At 47.3% G+C, this 7,557-nt stretch overlaps 2 non-coding genes across 2 annotated transcripts; one reads left to right on the top strand and one right to left on the bottom strand.

Annotated features, from left to right (window-relative positions):
- The first annotated feature begins 2,454 nt into the window (after positions 1-2,454).
- Positions 2,455-2,618, top strand: LOC122482389. Its single transcript, XR_006297171.1, has one exon. It is a non-coding gene; the product is annotated as a U1 spliceosomal RNA (small nuclear RNA).
- A 4,050-nt stretch (positions 2,619-6,668) lies between these two features.
- On the bottom strand, positions 6,669-6,740 carry TRNAQ-CUG. Its single transcript has one exon. It is a non-coding gene; the product is annotated as a tRNA-Gln (tRNA).
- Between the last annotated feature and the right edge of the window lie 817 nt (positions 6,741-7,557).

The following is a 7,557-nucleotide window of genomic DNA, read 5'->3' as shown; positions in this document are numbered from 1 at the left end:
TAGGAAGAAGAATGTATACTGCATCTCCTACAAGAAATTGACGACCACCCCCCTCCCCCCCTCCCCCCCCCCCCCAGTGGAGGGAGCCAATGAGAAACAGTCATCACCCTGAACTCTTGCTTTTCTCCGATGGACTTTACTTCAAAACAGCCTCTCTCAACTGCCTCCTTCTCCTCCATCTAGTGATATTCCCCTCCTTTGTTTATTCAGCTTGCCTGTGGCTCTGCCATAGCATGAATGTCCTGGATTGCATTTCTCTGCTGTTCCCAAATAAGCCCATTTTTGCTGGGAAAATAACTTTTCTTTTTAAGGTTAATACCTGCCTACAGCTTACCCATGCCAACGGCCTCCAATCAGGGCACACCTGAAGCCTTCCCATTTTTCTCCTGTAAAGTTCTCCCGCTCCTCTGCCTTCCTTTCAGTTCAGTCTCTGCAAAAACACAAGCCCTGAATAAATAAGCCTTTGCTCTTCTTGCTTGGCTTTTGCTTTTTAACAGGAGCGTCACTGCAGGGTTGGCAAGGACTCCCTCGTTGACTAACTTAAGTCAGGCTCCTGGGGCCCTCAGTTAGTCCTAGTCCTCAGCCTTCCAAGCCCAGTCCAGCAAGAATCCCCCCATCCTTGATATCTAAACAAGTTCCTTGTGGCAATTTTCCAGTCACTGACTCCCTCACTCTTTCCTTTGGCTGTAAATCCACAGTTCTCCTTGCCGTCTTTGGGAGTTGCCCTCGGTTTTATACTGAAGTTTGTTTCCCCGACTGCAGTATCTAAAGCCAAATCTCTCCAGGCAATCCCTTACAGGCTGATGCCACGTCTTTCCTCTCAGGCTGTTAGCGAGTCCAAGCTCCTCCTGCTCCCTGTGTGACAGGCAAATGGAGAGGCAAGACGTGGGGACAAAGAAAGCGACTTTATTCAGAAATCCAGCAAACCGAGGAAATGGTGGACTATTCTCCCAAAGAACCATCTCCTCTTGGCATGAAATCCAAGTTTCTTTTATGTTGGCAAAAGGGGGAAGTGGGAGGGGGCTGGAGTCAAAAGGTGGCTGACATCTGCAGACATCTGAGGGAGGCCGTGTAGGTTTTTTGTCCTTGGTCAGTTGATCTCTGTGTACAGGAATCTGGTCATGTCGATCCTGTACATCTTAAACAGAGCATAGTCCTTTCTGTACCTACTTCCTCGTCTCCTCAGGTGAGGTAGATTTCAGGTGCAAAGCAGATTTTGCAAATCTTAGCTGTCACATGCCCAGTGTAGAGCTAAGCAAGCAGATCATTCTAAGCTGTGAGATGCAGCAGCAAGGGAAATAGAAGCAATATGGAGTCGGACATGGTGTTTCTGTTACAAGGCTGGTCAGATTCTCCGGAAAGTATTTCTTCACTCGCACCTGGACAGTGCGTCTGGCTGCCAGGATTCAGGGAATGGGGTCTGGGTCAAACTTGATTCACATTCAGTTGCGACACTGTCACCTAATCCCTGTTGCCATGTCCTTCAGTGGCCTCAGTGGCCACAGAGCCCTTGCTTTACCGTTTCCAGAGGAGAACTTTTCAGTAAATGTTCTGTGATTTGAGCAACAGAATAGAATCTACTTTTAATGTTCACATAGCCTTGAAGCTGGGTTTCCAGCCTGGAACACCAATAGGGGTAAAAACAGAAGGGTTGGTTTGCAGTCACCTGGCTGTTGTGTCTAGTTTCATAAATTCAGTTTCTTTCGATACCGGATAGCTTCAAAAATTTTTTGAAATGCATCGCAGAGGTAACTCACCGAACTTGAAAGGAACCCTTTCCTTTGTAGTCCTAAATGTTGCGCTCTACACATTGAAAGGTAATTTTTTTTAACGTTTATTTACTTAGAGAGAGAGAGAGAGAGAGAGAGCGCGCGCGAGAGAGCGCAAGCGCGCACACATGTGCGCTTGTGAGTAGGGGAGGGGCAGAGAGAGACGAAGCGAGAGAACCCAAACCAAGAGTCAGACCCTAAGGGGACTGAGCCACTCAGGCGCTGCAAAAGGCCTTATTTAAAGAAAGGTACACAGGCGCCAGCAGCCTCCCAGACAGGTTCCCCGCCGGCTGGAGGTTCAAAACTCACACCCTCTGCCCCAGCAGGCGGGCACTTGGAGGAAAAGAGGGACAAGCCAATTTCACCCTCCTGAGGGTTGGCTGGCTATATTGAGGAGGGGGCAAGGGCGAGGCATGGGCTGGAGGGAAGGCGCGTTCCCGTGACGTCACGGATGGGGCGTGTGCTATGTAAATAGGGGAGCGCAGGGGCTGCTGTTTGGGTAACAACGGCTTAAATAGCGTATGATCTCGCGTGCTGTGGGAGCCATTCCAGGACTGTTGGTTGCAAGTGCGTGTGCTGCGTGTGGCAAAGTCTTAGGGAGGCTCGGGGTTGTGTGGACGGAAGTGACCGTGTGTAGAGAGTGTCAGGCGTGAGCGGGTGTAGTGGGGCGGAGGGGGCGGAAGTCATACTTACCTGGCAGGGGAGATACCATGATCAGGCAGGTGGTTTTCCCAGGGTGAGGCTTATCCATTGCACTCGGGATGTGCTGACCCCTGCGATTTCCCCAAATGTGGGAAACTCGACTGCATAATTTGTGGTAGTGGGGGACTGCGTTCGCGCTTTCCCCTGGTTTTTCGTGGTAGCAAAGACAGAAAGAGAACGTGCTGTTCTGCGTGGTGGTGTCTTGGTTTAGCTAACCAGGTTTTGTTTTATTCGGTTTCTATGCATCGTCCCGGTCCTTTGAGAGCTTTTTACCTTTCTGAGTTTTGCCTTCGTTTCATTTTGTGGGTTCTGTACTGGTGTTTTGGGGCTTGGAAGTTCTATGCTCCTGCGTGTATATTTAGGCCAAAGGTGTGTTTGTTATGTGTATATAACACGTGTGAGGGCACCGTAGTGCATGCAGTTTGCATGAACGGGTGTGTTTTTTCGTAGGTGCTTTCTTTAGTGTACAGGCTTAAAGGAACTCTTTGTGGGTGGTTCGTGCTGGGTAGGCCAAGGCCATGGTGCACACACTTCCGGAAGCTAGGGAGAAACTGCCTGTACCGTGGTCCAGATTCGTTTCCGTTCGTAACATGTTTAGGCTACGCGAGGAAGCAGCTCTGAAGTTTACACGTGTTATATTCCCTGCAAATCTGAACCGCAGTCAGACCTGAATCTTGGCCGGAAGCATTGTGATCCAACCAGAAACCTACACTAAGAGAGTCTTGGGAGTCAAAGGTGACCACTTTCTCCTCTTGTGAGAGGCTGCAACTAGGCGGCCTTGCTGCGTCCTACTCTTTAAATACCTAACCTTGCCTAAGACTTCATTTTTTAAGCGTTAGTTTGCCTGTTTGGTGTCTGTCTTGCTTTTTTACGCCTTAAAGCCGTTACTAGCCAATTCCAAAGACACCACGCACTCATCCTTCCCACCCCAAAGCAGCTTTTTCTATTTCTGGCTTTGGTTTTCTCTTCCTTCCATCTCTTTTCTCAGGCCCTTTCTTGATACCTTTTATAGACACGAAAACACGAGCTCTCTCTCAGCCTCCAGTTTGCACCTGGCACTCTTCAGTAGTGTGGCAAAATTAGGAAGCTTCCTTAATAAGAGGGCAGCAAGAATTGTAAGTAACTTTTTTTTTTTTTTTAAGCTCTCAAGTAATTTTAGATGTTCCCTGTCTGAAAATGCAGTTGCGGTGGTATATCCAACTCCGGTTTAAAACCAACCAGGTCCAGTGTTGACAGTCGTGCACATTTTGCCAATTCCCAGGAACTTGCTCACTTCTGATCCACAGTTGTCCTGGCAAATAGAAACTACTTGACCAAAAACAAACGGCAGGGCCATGGCGGGAAGAACCATCAAGCCTCCCTGGTGGCTACCTCAGGAACAGCATTCAGAAGCTGCTGAGACCACTGGAGAGACTAGGAGCAGGAGTTGAGTTGGAGGTAGGGAGTAGAGTTGGGGAAGGGGTTGTATACAAACAAGGGCAGGTCCAAAGAAGACTAAAAAAGTACACTGGAATGCGTCTCGAGTATTGAGGACACTGAAAGTAGAAGATGAACCTCAAAAACAGCATGCTGAGTGATAAAAAGAATACATACTTGTTGCGACCGGCGCAACAAACACCGAGATCAGGGTCCTGAGGGTAGGGGAATGTAAGAAAAAAGGAGAGAAGAGAAGACAGTTTGGGAACAGGAGGGTCCCATGGGCTGATGGCCCAAGTGACGGCTTTATTGTTGCTGTACACAATCTTTTATAAGACTCTTATGGATCAGGTCATTCTAAGAATAAACAGGTTTCACATGATCACTGCCAGCCAAAACATTTAGTTCTGTGTACCTTGTGAACTTTCTGAACGGGTCACAAGACCTTGTTGATAGATTGCTAGCAAAACACAGTTCCCATGTTTGTTTCTATTTGACTCGGGGTAGAAAAAGGGGAGGTAACATTACTGCCAACACCCGCAGACCACAGGCTTCAGGAATTAACTTTCTCAGCCTTGACAAGGCTTTCGTATGCCCTTGAAAGTGGGGGAATGGGAGGGGGAACCACCGGGTTGGCTGAGTCAACAGGGAACCGTTGCTCGACCCGGTCTCAGCCTGGCACCGGGGCCCAGCCTCCCACACATACTCTGTGGTTCCATCCATGTCAGTGTCTAGAACAGGCAAAGCTAAGCCATAGTGACAAAACTAGATCATTGGTTGCCTGGGACAGGAGGTGGTGTGGGGGATTGGCTGCAAACGGGCACAAGAAGACATTTTGGAGCAATAGAAATGTTCTTTGCTCTTGAACAGGGTAGTTGCCTGGGTGCATCCAACTTGTCAAAACTCATCAAACTTGAAATGGATCCATTGTATTATTTACAAATTACACCTTAAGACTTTTGGTTTTAAAAACAAATCATTCCAATTTTAGTGTCTCAAGTGCAATTAATTAGTATTAGCCTTGGAAAGTTCTTTTAGAAAACTATCACTCATGTAGTGAACAATCCCTCCATATTTGTTTTGTATCTTTTTCTTCCGTGAAATTCATGCCCTATTAAACTCAATACTTTCAAATAAAAATAGGCTGTATAAGAGCTCAGTTTTTTATACAAGAATATTTGTAAATATATCCTCCCTATAGATTTATCAAATATGACTCCATTAGTAATTACCTAATGCATACAAAATTATTTTTTTATTTTAAGCTGTTTCAAAATTTTACATATACGTATTTTGTACATCATTTGCATTTTACCATTTGTGTAATTTTACCATGTATAGCTTTTGCAAAAAATGTAGAACAACTTAAAAATAGATTTGAAGAAAAATATGTAAAGATGTTAGAAGTAGTTAATTCCAGGTGGTGGCATAAGGATGAATGCTTATCTTCTTCTGTTTGTTTGTTTGATGCCCGAGGTGGGGCTTGATCTCAAGACCCTGAGACCAAGAGTCGCATGCTCTATGGACTAAGCCAGCCAGGCGCCCCTATTTTTCATAGTTTTAAACTTAAAAAATGAGTGTCCTGGAAGTGAAAGAACAGAATAGATATGAAAGAGGTGTGGGTAGGTGAGAGGAAAACATAAAGGGGAGGGAAAATCTGGTTCTGGCAGGAAGTGTGTTTAAGTTGGAGAGTTTGAGGGAGCACTTGTGGGCATAAGAAGGGTTTGCGGGAGGCAGTGGGGTCATAAGGATGTTCGGATAGTTTGATGCGTGTTGCATGGTTCCTCCTAGGTGTTTTTTCAAAAGAATTTATATAGACTTAAATTTCTTGTCCAGCATTTTTAGCGGTTTTTAAAAGTAGGAGGAGTATAAACATTGTGGTTCTCAGCCTATCTTCTGGAGCCAGGATGTCTTCAGTCCAAATTCCTGCTTTCCAATCCCACTCACTGGCTGAGTGACTGGACAGGTTGCTTAATCTTTCCGGATCTCAGTTTTCTTACATGGAAAATGAGGACAGTGATATGAGGTGGGCCTGTTGAAAGGATTCAATGGTTGACTATGCTTGAGACAGGGCACTGTTCGTACAATCATTGACTGGTATTGGGGCGCAACACTGCGTAAAGACTGGATGTGATGAGAACTGATTTTATTTAAGTTACAGCCGTGATACTTTTCAGTGGCTGTGGGCCCTCCAGGGACAGGGAAGTACTGCTCTCTGACCAACCGTAATCTCCTGGGCTGGGCCGATCTGGGAGTTTATCAGCTCATCTGATCAGCTCAATCAATGGAGAATAGGAATTCAATTCCTTGCTCAAAAACACCCCGGTAATACTTCCAGTTTAGGTCTGTGAACCATCGACCTCAAAACCAGAACACTCTCTCATATCACAAACTGACTCAGAGACAAAGTGTGCAATTACGGGACGCGCCGCGTGACGTGCGTCGCGGTGCAGGGTTCAGTAGCCGCAGCCCGTGGCTTTCACCCTGAGGCCTGAGGGTGAGCCCGACGAGGGGCGGTGCTGGCCTGCCTCCCCCCGCCCCGCCCCCCGCCTCCGTGGCTGCAGTGTCCGTGCGGAGCGCGCTGCTCTGGGAACCCGGCTCGTGGGTCCCCGAATCCCGAGGAGGCGGTGGCAGCGGAGCGCGGGGGACGCGGCTGCGAGGCGCCCAGGGTGGCGCGGGGCCCGCGGGACTTCTTTCCTGGACACAGAGCAGGATCCCCCGGTCGGAAACTGCGTCCCACTCGAAGAGTAAAAAAAACTACCCTGTCCCAGTTAAAGGGAAAGGTCCCACCGAGATTTGAACTCGGATCGCTGGATTCAGAGTCCAGAGTGCTCACCATTACACCATGGAACCGCTACAGAGAGTAATGTGCTATCCCTCACTAGAGGTGTGTAAATTATGCTTTAGCGTCCATATTCCCACTGATAATCCCAAGGTATTTCTTCTACTGACCCAAGACTAGAGTATAGTTGACCTTCGAGAGTAGTCAGCTCTCTTGCTGTCTCTCTGCAAACAACCCCCCCCCCCCCCCCCCCTCCGCCTTTGACTGATTTCTGTCCTGTCACTTGTACCTCAGAAAATAAGGTAAACGCTCCCTGGGCCTTTGGTGAGGGAAGAGCTCATAAACCACATATTCTGCCTCCGTTTACCCAGAGTTTCCTGTCCAGAGGTGAAAGTTTTGCACATAGTACAGTGATTTTCGTTTTCCTTGCCTCCACCCTTTTCCCATTGCCCAGAGAGGGCAGGGGATTGTCAGAGCAAGACTTGGGTCTTCCTGGGTCCTTGACCACATAGCATCCATCACGCACCAAAGCCACCGCTGACTCCTACATGTAATCTATAAAGATGTGTCAACAGTGGAGTGGTATTGGGAAGCAGGGGAATTTTCCTTTAATTTTTCATACACTTCTGGGTTTTGTTGTTGTTAAGTTTTTCTTCTATTTCTATACCTGTTAGAGCTACAACGTGAAGTAATCCACCATGCTTTAACATTGACCTAAAACACTCAGGCACATCAAACCAAACTCATCTGCCGTGACTTAAAATCGACCACATACCATCGAGGCCATAAGGCAGGGCTCTGACTCCTATACAGTCACAGATGGTTCTTGGAGAGTTTGACCAAGTCCGTTTCATTCCAATTTCTCAATATATCATGATCTGGAAACTG

The sequence above is a fragment of the Prionailurus bengalensis genome, chromosome C1, assembly GCF_016509475.1.
Source record: "Prionailurus bengalensis isolate Pbe53 chromosome C1, Fcat_Pben_1.1_paternal_pri, whole genome shotgun sequence".
NCBI lineage: Eukaryota > Metazoa > Chordata > Mammalia > Carnivora > Felidae > Prionailurus > Prionailurus bengalensis.
This window is presented reverse-complemented; position numbering and strand designations above follow the sequence as displayed.